Source organism: Dermacentor albipictus, chromosome 2 (assembly GCF_038994185.2).
Source record: "Dermacentor albipictus isolate Rhodes 1998 colony chromosome 2, USDA_Dalb.pri_finalv2, whole genome shotgun sequence".
Lineage (NCBI taxonomy): Eukaryota > Metazoa > Arthropoda > Arachnida > Ixodida > Ixodidae > Dermacentor > Dermacentor albipictus.
In genome coordinates, this window is record NC_091822.1 from 6576620 (window position 1) to 6595000 (window position 18381).

At 47.0% G+C, this 18381-nt stretch overlaps 1 protein-coding gene and 1 long non-coding RNA gene across 3 annotated transcripts in view; one reads left to right on the top strand and one right to left on the bottom strand.

Annotated features, from left to right (window-relative positions):
* Nucleotides 1-18381, bottom strand: part of LOC135913216 (TWiK family of potassium channels protein 7-like) — a 338046-nt gene that overhangs the window by 193432 nt on the left and 126233 nt on the right. The gene's annotated exons all lie outside the window — the stretch shown is intronic.
* Nucleotides 2478-18381, top strand: part of LOC135913206 (uncharacterized) — a 31526-nt gene continuing 15622 nt past the window's right edge. The window contains exons 1-2 of the long non-coding RNA XR_010567898.1: nucleotides 2478-2737; nucleotides 3221-3320. This is a non-coding gene — a long non-coding RNA (uncharacterized lncRNA). The remainder of the gene's footprint in view (nucleotides 2738-3220; nucleotides 3321-18381) is intronic.

Sequence of the window (18381 nt, forward strand, 5' to 3'; positions counted from 1 at the left end):
TTGGAATGCAGGTGCGGTTGTTGTCTTGTACCAAAGGGGTCCTGATGATGCGGCTTTAAGTAGGGATGGTAATTTTACGTGCCCTGTCATGGTTTGTGCAACTGTACAACACCTGCATCTGTCATGCTCGCCCTGTTATACGGGCTTTGACCGCACATGTAGTTGAACATTATAACTACTGTAGTACCTCATTTTCCAATGAGTGCAGGTTTAGCATCATATGCTGCTTGTTCGAGTGCTGTAGGCTTTTGTTCTGAATGTTGTACTCTTAAGTGGTTGCACGATACAATTGGCCTGGTGTATTTTCTATTTCATTTTGAGAGGACTTTATATCTTCGCAAAAGTGATGGCATGGGAAAGAACTACAGCCCTTCTTACTATAACATATATTTTGTTTTCAGTGTGCAGGTGGTGAAGGGCAGGCGTCTGCTAACCAGGCAGTCAAACGACCTCGCCAGTTGGTTGCCAAGCGCGGCCAACCCAGTAGAGACCATTACAAACAAGACCAAACTGAAAGTGCAGATGACAGTGTTCTGCGTGCTTTAATAATATATGGAACCAACACAGTGCTGTAAATTCCTTCACAGGTTACGTGCCAAAAAGCTCACAGGTGTTTTAGCATATAGCGCGCGGTTTGTACAAACGTAATAGCGTACCTACCCGATGTATTCGCTTCTGCAGTCTGCACAGCACTCAGTGTGTCCATTGTGGACTTGCACGAGGTCTTGAAGTTTGATTGAATCCAGACAGCGAAAATGACAGGTTAGAAAAAACGTGAAACACGCCTTCCGCCCAGCTAAAAAGCCCAAGTTTCGCTTTCGCGCCGGGTCGCATCTCCCGGCGTGGCAGCCCAGGCCTGCTACTTCGCGGCGCTTGGGATAGATGGCGCGACCGACGCTCATCAATATGGCGGCGCGCTTTGAATTCACGGTGTTCTGGTGTATAGAGCTGCGCTGAAATTTCGCATTAGGGAGCATCGTGGGGAGTATCGTCGATTAATTTTTTGTCTTGTTCAACTAAGAGGAACACCTTTAGAAATATGTGGCGACAGATTGAAATGTAAAAGTAGTAGCAAGGATGAATAAGTGCAACATCACGCTTATATGTATGAATTGGCCATGACCCACTGCGGCACTACTTTGTATATATATCCCGTTCATTCTTCCAATAAAGTTGTTCACTGCCTGACTCCGACTCGCCCACATGGTGGCAGCTGTAAACTATGGCTATGTCGGCCCTGTCAACGCTGCTTCCCCCGCCGAAACCACTGGACCCGTCAGCAGACGCATGGCCGGGATGGAAAACTTGGAAATGTGAGTTCCCATTGTTATCCACGGCTACCCAGTTAAGTAAGCAGCCAAAAGAAGTCCAAGCAGCACCGTTACTTGTAACAGTTGGAGAGGAGGGCAGAAAAGCTTACAGCGCCTTCAAATTCGAAAATGAAGCGGATAGGAACAACGTCGACATTTTGCTTCAGAGATTTGAAGAATTCTACAAACCAGTGACACATTTGACGTTTAATGAATTTCATTTCGCATCAAGGGACCAAAAGCAAGGGGAGTGTTTCAATGACTGGCTAACCGACCTCAGGCTTCTAGCGAAGCACTGAGAGTTCGGGGACCTAGGAGACCATTTGCTCCGTAGCCGAATCATTCTGGGACTGCAAAACAAAAGCTAGCAGAAAAGGCTTATTTCCGAGAACCCGGCATACAGTAAGACCACTGAAATTTGCCGGGTCCAGGAACTGGGAAAAAATCAATTTAAAGAAATCAGTGAAGGCGCAGAAGCAGCACGTGCTACAGTAATTCAAGCAGTCACCACAGAAAGGAAACCGTGTGGTCTTTGTGGCTATACCACTCACCGTGGCGAAATATGCCCGGCTGAAGGAAAAACATGCAAAAAAAATGTGGTGGGTGTAATCACATTGCTCAAGCATGTAGATCGTCGGTGCGAAGACAAACCAGAGGCGTTAAAAACGTGCTGCGCGAGGTACAAGCGGAAGATTTTTTACAAGCCCTGACTGTCAGTGCAGTCAAAGCGGCAAATCATTGGAGAGCAGCAATCGACATTGAAGACCGCAAGTTTACGAGCAAGCTAGACGTGCTAACTGCTGCATCATTTCAAACAACGATGCTAAACTGCTACCGAACAAGCCACAGCAAACCTGCCACGCCACATTGACCCCTTTTTTCCGTCAAAAGACTACTGCGACAGGAAAAATTTGGCTGCAACTGTCAGCTAACAGGTTAAAACACGTTGGCGGCCTAGTTGGTTAGAATCCATGGTAGAGTGTATAGGCGCGACTGGACGAGGACGAAGAACGAAACTGTGTCTGTGTAAACGAAAAAGAAGCTGTGTCTGTGTATCTGTTTCTTTCTTCGTCCTCGTCCAGTCGCGCTTATACACTCTACCAGGGACAGCTAACAGCAGAGTGCAGGAAGAGCCGTTTTTCGTGGTCTAACAAAATGTGCCCGTGACTCTGAGCAGATCAGTGCCGGAACGCCTCGGGTTTCTTTGTCGCGTGCAAAACGTTCACGTCGAAGAGTTATACACGGCAGCACAAGCTTTCGCAGAAGTTTTCAGTGGACTGGGACAGCTGAAAGGCGTGAAGTATACAATGCAGCTAAAGCTAGGAGCCGTAGGAGTCGTCGTGCCAGCCAGGAGAGTTCCAGTGGCCTTTCAAGACAAAGTCAAGGAAGAGCTTCTGCGCATGGAAGAACAAGGCGTGATATCAAAGGTAAAGCGCCCGACGGAATGGTCGAGTTGCATGGTCACGGTCATGAAGAAAGATAAAGTGCGGATCTGCCTAGACCTCATAGCGCAGAACAAGGCGTTGTTACGGGAAAACTACCCTATGCCTATTCTCGACGACGCTGTGCCAAAGCTTGCCGGCGCCAACGTTTTTTCAACCTTAGACGCAGCATCAGGGAATTGGCAGATAAAGCTAGACGACTTAAGTTCCAAACTATTTGGAATGAGTAAACCATACGGACGCTGCAGGTTCTTGCGCATGCATTTTGGCATTGCCTCTGCTCCAGAGATATTTCAGGCAGCGATGCACCGCGTCCTAGAAGGTGGGCCAAATGTCGCAGTAGTAATGGATGACATTCTTCTCTGAGGCAAGACTAAGCAAGAGCACCACCACAATCTACAGCTTCTTCTAACGCGCTGCCGTGAACAGAATCTTCGACTAAACTTGAAGAAATGCTTCTTTTTGCAGCGAGAGGTGCGCTACCTGGGACACGTGCTCAGCGCCGAAGGCCTGCGTGTGGACGCCCAACGTGTTCAAGATATTCTGGAAACGCCGACACCAAGAAACTGTAAGGAACTTGAAGTGTTTTTGGGCATTATGAATTTTGTACAACGCTTTATCCTAAACATGTCTGTAGTAACAGCACCACTACTAGCTTTGTTGCGAAAAGACATTGCATGGGTTTGGACGGAAAAACAGCAGGAAAGCTTTCTTAGATTGCGTGAGGCTCTGATTAAAGCACCTGTGCTCCGCTATTTTGATCCAACCAAACCCGTGACGCTATCAATTGATGCAAACCAGCTGGGGGTAGGCGCTGTGCTTATACAGGATGCGCAGCCCGTTGCCTTTTCCTCACGGACACTTGGAGGCACAGACCAGATACGCTCAAATTGAAAAAGAAACTTTAGCTTTTGTTCATGCATGCACCAGATTTCATGACTACATATTTGTACAGCATGCAGTAACAGTTGAAACTGACCACCGCCCCTTATTCGCTATATTCAGTAAGCCGCTATACCAGTGCCCGCTACGTCTGCAACGCATGCGCCTAACTCCTCAGCGTTATCCGATCAATGTGACGTACAAGCCTGGCAAAGAGCTGTTCCTCGCTGACGCATTATCAAGGTTTCCTAGCAAAAGATTCTTGGAAGAAAACGAGCAGTTTCGAGTCAAGGTTTTTGAATGTTTCAGCCTCCCAACGCTCCCTGTAAGATTTACTAGCAGCAACCAATGATAACGATACCCTCGTAAAGCTACGGGAGTACGCGAATACAACGTGGCCGCTTCACAAGCAAGAAGTCCCGGAGCCACTTGGGTCGTACTGGGCGTACCGGGACGAGATACATGCACAGGACGGCCTCATGTTTCGAAGGAACAAGGTAATTGTACCGCAATCAAAGATATGGCAAATGATGAGCCTTCTTCACGCGGCGCACGTGGGAGTGGGTAAGATGAAGGCGAGGGCAAGGAACGTGATGTTGTGGCCCAATATTTCGCGCAACATCGAGCAGCTTTGTAAAGCCTGTAAAGTGCGCCAAAAGCATCAGCCTCGACACTCTAATATGCCACTCCTGAGTCATGATGTACCCTCACAACCATGGAAAGTTGTCGGCATGGACTTGTTCTCTTTTGAAGCCTACAAGTTCGCCCTTATTGACGACTTATACTCCTCCTTCTTTGAAATTCGAGTTTCGTACAACAACTGCAAGCTCTCTTAACACGTGGTGTTCTGAAGTTTTCTCGGTCCATGGCTTGCCCAAGAAGTTGTGCACTGACAATGGTCCGCCTTTTAACAGCCGTGAGTTTAAGGACTTTCTGAAAACCTTGGCTCTTGATCACATCAAGCCCCTATCATCCGCTTTCCAATGGCATGACGGAGAGAGCGGTTCAGGAAGCAAAAAGCTGTTAAAGAAGTGTTCCTTTCAAATGCCTGTGTTTCAAATGGCATTACTTGAATGGCAAAATACCCCACGTGATGATGTGCTCCAGTCCCCCGTGCAGAGGCTAATGGGACGACAGACCAGGACTCTTCTATCAGTACCTATCAGCCACTTGGGACCACGGACAATTCCACCTGACGTGGTCCAGGGCCGCCTTCAAGAAATGCGCCAACGACAGAGTACCTGCTATAATCGTGGCAGCAGGAACTTGCCGCCTGCGATGCCAGGTCAGCAAGTCACAGTGTACGATACAAACCAGCGGTCCTGGTCTCTCGCCGTCTTACTCCGACCAGCTGATCAACACCGCTCGACGATCGTCAAAACAGAAGACCGCCGGGAACTTCGGCGCACACGAGAGCACCCCCGCCTGGTAGACCTACGACCGGAAGCGAGCCTCGTGCCCGAAGACGTATCTTCCACATAGCCCCCTCAAGAACTACAGAGAAGCACAAGACTTCGACGCGAGGCCTGTCGGTACCCTAAACAAGAGACACGGTAACCATGTCTTAAGTTCCACTGCAAAAGGGAAGATGTAGCAAGGCTGAATATGTGCAACGTCACGCTTATATGTATCAACTGCGCATGACCCACTGCGGCACTACTTTAGTATATATATCCCGTTCATTCTTCCAATAATGTTGTTCATTGCCTGACCCCGGCTCGCCCAAAAAAGTTACGTTGTATTACTGTTACTGCAGCATTAACTGTTACTGCAGCAGTAACTGTTAATGCAGCAGTAACAGTGCCAAGAAGCTCGACCGAAGCAAGGCCGACGTTCAAGCAGATTGATTCCACCTAAGTTACCTAGAAAGTGGTACATGGATGGATGGATAGAGCTTTCTTGAACGTCATGTTTCGAGATGTTTCCACTCACTTCACCGCACCTATGTAAAAATTGGAGGACGCTTAAGCTTCGCCTTCAAGAGTGGAACGCGACAGCGTTCCCGTCGACCCACCAAGGGGTGTAAGACAATGGGCTACAGGGCAGCAATCACTTACGAGGCGCCCCGCATCGGACGCGGTGAGTGTCGAGCCATATGGTCGAGCAACGCAGCGTTCGGCGCAGCAAGGAAACGTGCGCATGAGCAAGCGCAGCGAACCAAAGAACTCGGTATCCCGGAGGGGGAAATGATGCACGCCAGCCAAACGTCGTGATCGGCACGGGCAGAGAGATAGACAGATAGGGATCTAAAGAAAGGAAGGACGCTTGATTCTGGAGAGGGAGCAAGGCGAAGCGTTGTCAGGGGAGAGAGTCCGAGCCACGACAGCTCCAATGCACGCGTGGCGCGCCATCTGTCGGGGCAGCGCCGTACATGGAGAGGAGGGGGTCTTCTGTGTTTGCCGCAAGATGGCTCTGCGTGTGCGCAAAGCGCAGAAGAAATGCAGCGAAACGCACTTCGCTACTCGTGTAATTGCGACTTCTGTAAGTTACATGTTCATAATTACCGATATACACCGCAGTATAACTTTCCACGGCTCGCTTCGAAGGCAACACCGCATTCACTAGAGGCGCGTTTGTACCTCTTGGAAGCATCGAACTCGTGGCTGAGTGGTAGCGTCTCCGTCTCACACTCCGGAGACCCTGGTTAGATTCCCACCCAGCCCATCTTGAAAGTTGCTTTTTATTTATGGAGTGCCTGCCGCGATTTATCGCTCACGGTCAACGCCGCGGACGCCGACGCCGACGACACCAGCTTTTCTGCGACACGAGCTCCTTAACGCTATCGCGTTAAAACGGGATTAAGTGTGCGGCCGTACCTACACCTGCCAGATGCACATGCCCCCGTGCTTACCAGTTCCAAACATTTCAGCTATTGCACGCGTGCGGTGATGACGATCCCTCACGAGTACGCGGACGTGCTGTCAAATGCCGGCACACATATCCCCACTAGAAACACTGGCTCAACAAGTGGGAACGCGGGATCTTTTTTACATGTAACGTCTTTCATTTCGGTCTGCATAGGGAGTCGCTTGCGAGTAGTGCATGTAACGAAAACATGTTAAAGCACTATCGTTTAAATGATGTGCAACCATCCTTCCCGCGCAATCTATTTTGGTACCGTTGTTTAAAAGAAACAAACGATTATTGGATCATATAACTGTCGCGTGCGCTGATGACTTTATTGTGGTGCCACGCATGACGCAGTCGGAGCCTATGTTTGCCTCGCACGTCGCGTTGAGAGAGATGTGGGTCGGCAGGGCGTTTGTAGGTCTTGGGAAAGAGTCGTCGCGTTTCAAAGAGTTCCCTTTGACATAGTAACGGTGCTGATAAGAAGGCCTACAAGTGTGCTACTTGTTGCAGAAGTTTCCAGCTTGCTCGGCTATGCCTCTGCTTGCGACACGTGGGGTTCCGAAATGGCGTGAGCAGAGTCGGGCAGCAAGACCATGATTACGCAAGCCTCTTGACCAGCTCACAATGTGCCCACGGAGAGTGCAGCAGATTGAGCAGAGCGCAGGAGCCCCAACCATCCGCGAGTGCGGCACGCTGGAGCGGTGCAGGGCGCCACAAGTAGGGCGGCAATTTTTGTACCATAATGCTCAAGCACCTTCTATAAAACAAACCGGCCCACTAAGAACAAGGAGCATGGATGACTCCAAAATTACACCGTAAGGCCCCACTACCTCTAGCATAAGTTAAGCATGTAAGCTTTGTAATGCATGAATAAATTTAGGTTGTGTATTTGATTAGGTCAAATACACATGACTACTATGACTACTACTACTACTATGCACATGAATACTGAGCCCTACAGCTCATAGCTACCTTCTGCTGTACGGGCAAGACATCTCACGCATCCCATTGCGGCTGCGCTCCCGGTACAGCCTACCCAATTTTCCAAAGGAATCACGATATTCACTATAAAGAACATAAGTGCGGCAACCCGTCTGCAAAATATATACTTTGCCACAGGTTGAAGGCAAATTGTCACCTTTCCTTAGCCCTCGTGTCTATGCGCCGAGCTTTCGATGAATCATTTCGAATATGCCCCATTCTCATGTTACGAGATCGTGTGAGCACAGGGTCCTCGCGCTTTACCTGCGCTGTTTCTATACGTTACATTCCACTGTTTGTCCATTCCTCGCTTTCACTACTCCCTAGATTCTGATCACTGTTTTCTTTTTTATTGAAATGAATAATAGGAAAGGTTGGCGCCTTTATGGCGGCACCGGCTATGCTCCTTCTCACTTAGCAACGGAAACAACTATGCGCAAAAAGGGAAAATAATTGCCATTTGTTGGGCGTGTTGGTAAACTCACTTAGAAAGCATATTTAACGCCAGCACATTCAGCAAACAAGGACCGAAGGGGGCACATTGTGGTGGGGTCACCACAATACAGACGACACCACAATGCGCATAGCGCATGCATTGTTGCGTCGTCTCCCTTCTGTCTTTGTTCACTGGCGCTAAGTATGCTTTCCAAGGAAGAGTAATGTCACGAAATATGGCACGCAGTAGAACACCAGATGAATAGAAACTCCTTTGTCTTCGGCAACTCCTTTCAAACATCTGCAGCGTACGTGCTGTCAGAGCTGTCACCGAATTAAACACGCGCGGTCGTAACTCGGCGAAGTCGAAGTACCCCGCCAGTTCGCAAAAAGAGAGAGAGAAACCGTTCATAATGCTTACACTTTAGCGCTCTCGTCTTAATCAAGAAGCAAATCGGGAAAATTACCTGCTCTTCCTTTACTTTGTAGGTCTTATTATGTTTCTGTTTGAAAAACTAATATGCCTACAGGCGTCTCTAAGTGCACCGAAGCTCACTACGGCATCAGGACAGACAAGCTTTTACCAAGTTGATGTGGTTCTTTGTGGAATCAGTGATTTGGTAAAATATGATGGCCGCGTAGAAATGGAATCTCGTGAAAAGAACGCGGGAATGAATAAACCACGCACACGACAGGAATGCGTCCTAATAAGCTCCTGCATGAGAAGGGAATTCAAGAGAATTTTCGAATATTTTGCTCTTCTTAAAGGAAAGCTCACGTACGGCACCTACCTCAACACTAATTACCCTAAGCACCGCAGCCTCGTGCACCACCCGAGCGATTTCCATAACGACGAAGAAAGGGCCATGGCGCAGAAAGTGTACATCTATTCGGAACTTTCTGTCGGACTTTCACGATATAAGAACGAAAGTGCGCAAATGACAAAGGCGGCAACGCCATGTGTACCTAATCTTTGCAGATCCACTTTAAAAGCAACGCACTCTATATTTTTGATGGCATAGAGCGCCGTCAAAGACGGCGCCTCATGCCACTCCCACATTCCATTAACGGTTTTAAAGAGTGTAGCGCCAGTAGGGCCACATACGTATAGCAATGTTCCGTAAGGAGACTAGTGACCTGCGTGAAGCTTGAGAAAAACGCTTCAGCATTACTGGTTGAGCTGTGCATTTAGTTGCGCACTCTTATGCGACAGCGCCCAGCGGCATGGTTATTCTGCTAAGACCAGTCTACACTGGCCCCAAAGCACCAGCGGTGCCAGAAGTGATCCGAAGGAGCGAACTCCGCTCACTGCAGGACTCGCCTGGAAGTGACAAGCTGCCGGTGTTGGCTTCCACTGATCTAGAGCTGCGTGTTCCGAGTCACCATGACAGCCTATGTGGTGACGAAGCGCTTGCCTATTATGACAATAAGCGGAGTTAGCTTGACAAATTAGCTCTTGGAAGCACTGTTGAAATCGTGGGAAACCTTTTGATCCCGCGTTCCAAGCGTAAAAAAACGCCGAAAACATCATTGCTCCTTGACATAGCGCTGTAAGTGTATACAGGCTCCCAGGCAAACCAGAGTGTCTACCAAGTTGACATTTTCAAATTCCCTGAGTTTTCCCGGTTTTCCCTGAGTGCCTTTGCGAAATTCCCTGAGTGACGCGGAACTATGTTTTATGTCGAGACGGGCTGAAACCATATCGCCCAATGCTGTCGCTTTGAAGTTTGAAGTTTATTGAATACTTAGTGCAGATACAAAAATATTGATATTTAGTACAGAAAAAGGTCCCATAGTGTAAACACTGTAGGGGGACCTTTTATAATTTTAAAAATACACTAATACTAGTCGACAGCAAAAAGGTAGCGAGTTATAAAAATACGAAAATGCAAACACAAATGTAAATACATAACGATGCAAAAGAATAATACAATGGAAAATATAAAACGGTAGGGATAAGGCTTAAGCAGAAGTAAGAAACGAAGCAAACAGTATTAGAAACGACAGAACTGAAGTTGTGTTTTAAAAGACATATTCCATAAACGGAGCTATAGGTTAAACATGAAATTGCGAAGCTGATGTTGATGTTGATGCTGAAACAACTATTCAAGAAAGTGTCCCGCGTGCGATCTGTACGGAATGTAACTGTGCATACCATTTTGGCCAGTGTGCTGGGGTAAAAGAGAAATCGTTTCAAGCTAAGCCCCCTGATTCGAAAAAGACGTGGCGCTGTTGTAAATGCCGCGCAGGAAAGGCTCCTGAAACAGGCAAGGAGGATAATGGCTCTGATTCTGAATCTGATATTCGGAAGACTCTCGCCGCTATCCTAGGAAAACTAGAAAGTTTGCCAGAACTAACAAAAAAAGTGGATCAAATTGAACAATCTGTCCAACACATGTCCAAGAAATTTGATGACTTCGAAACACAGGCTTCTCGTCAAGAGAATGAAATCAAGGCTCTGAAAAAAAGAGTAGCTGAATTAGAAGAAAAAGACGATATGGCGCAGGTAGTGCAAGCACAACTGCAGCAAGATGTTAATGACCTCGAACACCGCAGTAGAAAACTTAACCTAGAAATACACGGTATCCCGTTTCAACCAGATGAAAATCTGCTATCTGTATTAAACAGTCTTTCCCCCAAGCTTGAGGTACCGCTTCTAACAGCAACAGATATTCAGACGATACACAGATTGCCTGCCCGGAAAGATAAGAAGCCAGGTATAATAGCTCGTTTTACCCGACAAGCGACAAGAGACACTTGGCTTTCAGCCAAGAACAAAGTAAAAGAGAACGATCTGCCTATCGTCATCCAGGAAAACCTTACTCGGTACAACAGAGAACTGCTTCGTCGGGTGAAGGACTGAGCAAAAGGCAATGGTTATCTTTATGTATGGCATGTAAAAGGAAAAGTTCTTGACCGCAAAAGTGCAGGGATGGATGCCATCCATATCAAAGGAGAAGACGACCCAGAACAGTTAAAATGAGTACTGTGCTTGCCGAATCGATAAAAGAAAATACAGTAAAGCGACATAAAGATGCAAAACCAATATCATCTTCCTGCTGACTTAAACCGTATCATTTCCTGTTTTCCGCCCGCATCGCTAAAAGCTGTACACATCAACGCACGATCAGTGAAGAATAAAACACAATCCCTAGAAGAATTTTTCAGTGAATTCAAGCTCACTGCGATAATGTTAAGTGAAACGTGGAGCACCAGTGAAGATAATGTTTTGAGAATGACTAACTATAAAACGTATTACCTGAATAGATCTGTTGGCCGTGGTGTGGGAGTGGCAGTTCTGCTGGATATGAACGAAAATGGTGAAATGGTTGAATCATACAGTATGATCACACCACACTACGAGGTCATATCACTGTCTGTGGGGAAAGTTATCTATTCCATTTGTTATCGCCCACCCAATGGGGATATAGCCGTTTTCTTGAAGTTTTATGATCACTTTTTATCGTTTGTAGCAGACGGAGGATACCTGCTTATTGCTGGAGGGGACTTTAACATTGACATGTACAGTGATAATTATCATACTACAGAATTTAGCACTATGTTGGCTTCAAACGGTTTCACCAATGTAATTGAAATCCCAACGAGAATAACTATTGAAAGTCAATCCACCTTAGACTTGTTCATCACCAATTTATGCCACCCGAAAATTAAGGCAGGTGTATTATCGTGCCCCGTCAGCGACCATCTGCCTGTGTATTTCTGTATGGAAGTGCCAGCGCGAACTTCAAAGCAACCGGAAGCTTTCACTTACCAGTGTAAAACAGAAGTTCCACTGGAGGATTTCAGAAATGCCCTTAACAAAGTTGACTGGACGCGGATTGCTGAGCTGGATAATGCAAATGATGCTTATAACCAATTCCTTGATATATTCAAACAAATCTACCAGTTTCACTTTCCCAATAAGACATATCAGCGGTCCCGTAAGAGTCGTAAACCTTGGATCACTCCTGTCTTGCGCCAAGAAATAAAAATGAAAGATAAGTTATATAGAACGTTTCTGGCGACACGCACGGCTGATAATCTGAAGGCGTTCAAGCAGTTCCGAAATAAATTAACAAAGAAATTACCATCCGCTCGAAAGGACTATTGCTCTGCATTTTTGGACATTAAAAGGGGTCGTCATGATTTACTTTGGTCCCGTCTAAACTCTTTGTTGCAACGCAACCAATCCCATGCCAGCGTACAAAGGTTGAAGATTAATGACAATGATTTAACTGGAATTGAGTTGGCTAATGCTTTTAATGATTTTTCACGCAAATGCCAACCTATGGATCGCTTCCAGATGCATGTGAGTACATGAACTGTCGTAACGATAAAACAATGTTTCTAGAACCTGTTACAAGAGAGGAAGTTGTGTCAGTATTACTAAGCCAAAAGAATAGCAGATGCCGAGACATTGACGACCTTCAGATAGGACCAGTAAAATATTTTGCTGATATTGTAGCCCCGCAGTTACACACATATTCAACCTCTGCTTAACTACATCTTCCTTTCCAGAAAAAATGGAGACCGCCAAAGTAACCGTTTTATTTAAAAAGGGCCACCAAAATGACTTAGGTAATTATAGACCTGTATCCATACTTCCTGTTTTTTCTAAAGCATTAGAAAAAGTTATGCACTCCACGTTCACTAAATTTATTGACCAATGTAATTTGCTCACTCCGTGTCAGTGCGGTTTTCGCAAAAATAAATCAACTGAGCTAGCACTTCTACATTAAAAATAATATCTTCTGTCCCAGGTTGATAACAGAGTTTCGTAATAGGTATATTTGTAGATTTTTCGAAGGCATTTGACTTGGTGAATCATGAATTACTTCTGAAGAAGTTATGGTACTATGGTATCCGAGGCCACGCTGCAATGTTAATAAAATCATATCTTTCGCAAAGAAAACAAGCAGTTAGCTTACATAATGTACTATCAGAGGTAAAACCTATATTTTCTGGCGTCCCTCAAGGCAGCGTGTTAGGCCCACTTCTTTTCAATATATTCCTGAATGACATTGTTAACATTAACAAAAATGCCAAATTCATCATATACGCTGACGACACGAGTATTTTTTTTTTTTGCTGGGAAAAACATTCAGGATCTAATAGTGTCTTGCAATACAACAATGGTCACGCTGGAGAAATGGTCGAAATCTAATGATATGCGCGTGAATGAAAAAAAGACAAAAGCCGTAATATTTCGCCCGAAATATAAGCCGGTTTCTATTCACAGTCATATTCTATATAATTCTCGACCTATAGAAATAGTTAATCATTTTAAATGCCTTGGAGTTATATTTTCTTCAACCATGTCATGGGAACACCATGTAACTCACGTTGTCAAACAACTGGCTAGAGTAGTGGGCATGATTGGTTGCACACGGCACATTCTTCCGACGTCACTCAAACTAACTCTTTCTAACGCACTTTTTTATTGTCACGTAAATTATTGTCATCTTGTATGGGGAACTGCAACACATTCTTGTCTTCGCAAAATACACATGCTGCAGAGAAGGGTCCTTCGCTACGCCTTCAATGTTAGCTATGGGTCACCCAGCAAAGGTCTCTTTCTTACAGCCGGTGTGGTCGAAATCTATGAATTATATCGATACCGGTTGAGCATTTCTTACAAAACAGAAATAAAAAATGGTACAAACCATATTCGACGATTGGCAAACTTGCAAGAGAAAACCACTAATTACCCTTTCAGACAACCCGAAGAATGGATGGTGCCAACAGCACGCCTAAACTCCGGCCAAAAACGTTTGCAATTCACACTCCCTTTCCTTCTGAACGCTTATACATCTGCACATTTTGACTTATTGACCTGTACTCATAAGGTATTGCGTAGGATGTATATAGAAGGTAGCTCAGAACAATTTTCATCCTCAATTGTGCCAAAATAAGTCTTTGCTTGTGTATCTCATATTTCATGTATGAGAGTGTGATATGTAATAACAATGTTTTTATCCCTGTGTTTACTCAGTACGCTTGAAGTGCTCTTGCGATGTATAGCATTACATTTTTGTTCTTTTGTTTCGTTTATACGGCACCTGGAGTTGAGTCATTGCTTGTCTTCTGCTGTTGCCTGTAAAATGGGGGCTGCGACTTTATCAAGCTGTATTTTTTACAGCTTTTTCTGCAGCTCCTCTGTCCATGTATCTTTGAGGCAGAAATAAACTTTATTATTATTATAGAACTGATCGCTCAGTTTCATGGTGATCAGACTTACACAAGTGCGACTTCAGCTACAGTGAAACTTCTTGCATAGCAGACACTAGGCTGTTACCGCACCGCGTGCCCTGCGCGAGCGATCGCGCACCGTCGTCGGCCGATGCTCCCCAATGGCTCGTTGCGCCCTCTGCAGCGAGGAATCCCGGCACCCTCGATGCCAGCACCACTCGGCCCGCGGAAACGTGCGGAAGCGCGCGCACTAGGGAAGAGGTATTTGCGGCTCCCACAGCCGCACGGAGGCGCCTATCGTGTGGCGCAGACCTCGCCAGCTGGCTTCGACCCCTCTTATTCACGATTTGGTTTCTTTGATATTCCATTCAATACTTCTGCGTTCTTGTTTTAAACCGGTCTAGCTATCGTGTTTGACCGATGCTGAAACTTCTTTTTCTTCTCAAGGCATAGTCACAAGAAAAAACACTGGCAGTTCGTGCGCGCGCACCGTTCTTTGCTCGCCCTCCCATCGGTCTAGTATGCAACCGGCTCCCACGCGCCACCGGTGTTGGTTGACGGGCTCTTTTGCATTAAGAAAACAATTTGTCTTCGTACGTGAGTATTTACTGCAGATAACCGGGATAAGGGGCACGACATAAGGCGGCATTGTTGAACTTCACGGAAGATGCAGGCAGAATAAAAAAAAAGCCGGCCTGTAGTGTATCATACACTACCTATAGATACAATTAATCCTAAAAGCAATATTGACATATGGCTCCTGCGTACGTTGAGAGACTGTTACGTAATCTCGATAAGAGGCTTCCGTTATTGCTGCACGATGTTGACACAACTCCAATGCCGCGAGAAAAGCTGCGGAAACAGTGATTAACGACCTACCCATAGACAAAATAAGCGTTCCATGCAAACAACAAGCTGTCGCCAGCGGTAACTGTTTGCGTAGGGCGTTTCCTTGTCACACAGTGTTTTGTCATTGGTTTCCCATCCATAACCCCCCTTCCCCCCCCCCCCCCCCCATTCTCAAGCGCACGTCGCACAACAGCGCTGAAAAAGAGCGAGAAACGTTTACGATGCATTCGACAACGCTTGCGCTCGTGCGGCGCTTGCAGCCTCGTCAGGAAACCGCCGAGAAAATGAGCGGCGACAGCCAGCGCGAACGATGTCGCCGGCGAATGGAGAACGCCTTTTTTCTTGGAGAGCTTGACAAGCGAAAGACGACAAGAACGCGCTCATTCGAGGCGCTCACGCGCAACAAAGAGCAGCCTTCTGTGAGCCGTGCCGCACCTGTGCCCCACTGGCCGCTGCCGCCAGCTGGGGTCGGCTCGACATTAATTTCCAGGATACGGGGCTCTTATTCATGACGCCATGGGGGGAGCGGGCCAGACGTTCCACGCAGATCGTCCGTACTATTCTCAGCTCCTCGCACAAGTTAATAAATGACCGCGGAGAGTGTTGCCTGAGTAACAAGCGAAAAGGCGTTGATGACACGCCGCGACATCCGACGCCCCATTGGTCTGCGCAAGCGCCGCAGGGATAATGCGGCGGCCGCTGCAGGGGAGCAATAGAACCCCGCCTATTGCATACGTGCACAGGAAGCGCGAGTGCCCTGCAGTGGAGGATTCTGTGCGAAGCTGTCTTTTCTTTATCGGCATAAAGGAGCGCGTTTCGAATGACTTTGACGCGCAGACTACTCGTATCGAAGGAAACAAAAACGAGCGCGTAGAGGCGCATGTGAGTCTTCCGATACCGATTATATTCCTGACGTGAACACGAAGCAAACAACCAAGATTGCCGAAGAGCCTTCCGAAGAGAGACAGAAAGTGACGAAGAAGGAACTGTACTGGGGTTAACGAAGTGCCATGTCCAGTTGGTAAACCTACACTCGAGGAAAGAGAAAGGAGCAAATATCAGTAAGAAAGGAGAGATAAAGATAATCGAGGCAGCCAATGTGAACATACCCGAGAACGAACGTTCGCTGACAGTCACATGCGTTCGTATAGTTCAGTCACCTTCAAAAAGCGCCAAAGGGCCTTTGTTGCCTTTACGGAAGAAGCAGTGCAACAGAGCCCATTATGGAGTCGCCACAGACGGGCGGTGCCGCACAAGGGGCTATTCGCTCATCACAGGCGCAAGATTTGCGCAGGGTGTTGTTGGCCGCTGGTATTATGGATGAATGAGCATTCATAAACACCGCGCCCGACAATCTGCGACAAAACAAAGTTGATTCACGACGGGAGAGTCCACCTAATATAACAACAAACTAACTGACTCACTGAATAACGAACCAAACAAATAAATAATACCTGGCTCACCTGTGCGGCCGAAACTTAGGCGTTACCAAATGAACTTGAAAGGAAATTAATGACACTGCGACGAGCATTGCAAGCGAGAAATGTAGCTGCAATGTCAATGACAGAGAGGCGGCAGGTATGGACAAGAAAACGAACAGGTGGAACTTATTTTTTATGTTTACGTTAGGATGTTGAGATCGGCAGGGCATATAGTATACGACCACTCGTCTAACATGGTAGCAGTATGCGTGCCAAGACAAGGGAAAGGGTGTCCACGACGGCAGAGGAATACTATAGGTGGCTTAGTCCCATTGGGATGTATGCTAGTTCTCTTACCAATCTGAGTGACTTATTGCCTAAAAAGGCCATTTGTTCACTGTGTATTGATTAGCGTTTCCGTGTAGCATCGTTTCTAGTTTAGCAAGCCCATGCCAAGAATGACCCGTTTTATAATCGTCACGATGAATTTACGAGTAAACCGGAGCTCCGTTTGTATCGCAGTGCCTGTTCGATTGAAGAAAGATCGCTTTCAGCACCGGTGGAAGGAGTTCTCCCGCGGCTCGGCTCCCATAACTGCGCAGGTTTTCCACATTGAGTAATGCTACCAGCCTTTCTGTGACTGCACGACACCCACACGAGGCGGTGCGCACCTGTTTCTGTCTGATTATACTGCGTGCGTAGATTGACGGCGTGGCAGCTAGCTGCCGATATATCGAGTACAGATACGCTGTCCTGTCACCTTTTTTCCTGCCCTCATGACGTTAGCATTTCTCGTCAGGGAATGCTTTGAATGCAGAAAGCCGCTTTAAAACTGAATTTTTGGTGATCTAAAGAATGGGCCTTCAAACAGCGGAGAATAATTTTAGGCTCAATAAGTACGTTTCAAAGGGGTTCTTGCCTGTTCTAGGTGCGACCCCGAAACACTACGAACATTTCGCCCACCGACACGCTTCCTGCCTGATAACGAAAGTTGCAGTATTCTATTTTATATGACTTCCGTTGCGAGCACCTCAACTCTAGAGTTCTTCACTCCTTCTTTAAGAATGTCCAGCGTTTCAAGATTTTTTTCACAACCTTCGTGCTGCGAAAAATCTTGCACACAAGGACTCCTGCAAAGCAAAGCTAGCTCTCGAATCGCGCGTCTTATTCTTTCTTCTCTTGATATCTCTAACGCTTTCAAGCTCATTTGCAAGAAAGCGGGGCAGCACGAATCATGAGGCAGTCTTGAAACAGAAAAAAAAAATGAAAGAGACTTGAAAAGAGCCTGCTTTTCGACGGCCTCGCGTGAGTGAATATGAGACATCCCTTCAAAACGCGTCGATACATTCCCCGAGGGCGAAGCTAACGAGATCACTTCAGAATGCGCAAGAAGCTTCCGCTGTTCCCACACATTTCGCGATCCATGGAGGAGCTTTACAAGTGTGCGATGCCGGTGGGCGCCGAGAAAAAAAGTGAACGGGCGGAGAAGCGCTGAGCAGCGCAGACGCACTTGGGCTTCGCCGACACTGCGGCGGCGGCTCTCTGTTTGGCACCGTCAGCAAAGCTTCGTGGCAGGAAGTGCCGACAGCAGCAGACCAGCGCCATTGTAGGTCGTCCTCGGCTCAATTCACCCGACGATGTGGCGAGCCGGAGCTCATCTCGGGACGAAAAGCGCGGAGCAGGCTTCCCTGTAGACAAGGAATAAGCGCCGCCACCGTCGCGCCGCTATGCAGGCGCATTCTTTTTTTCAGGAAGGCTCACCGTGACGGTGCGATTACAGAAGCGGCCGCTTGCTTTTACCTAATCTTCAAGGGGTTACCGCCATTCTCGACGACCACGTGTCCGACACTTCGCCAATTGCTCTTTCGCAGAAGTGCCCCATACTATGCTTTAACAGGGGCGACTTGATATCATTCTCCAAAATGAATCCCTTGGAAGCCTACGCTTCTTCAAACCAGTCTTCGCTGTTCACTGAATTGGGCTAAAAAATTTAATTATGGGGGTTTACGTGCTAAAACCACT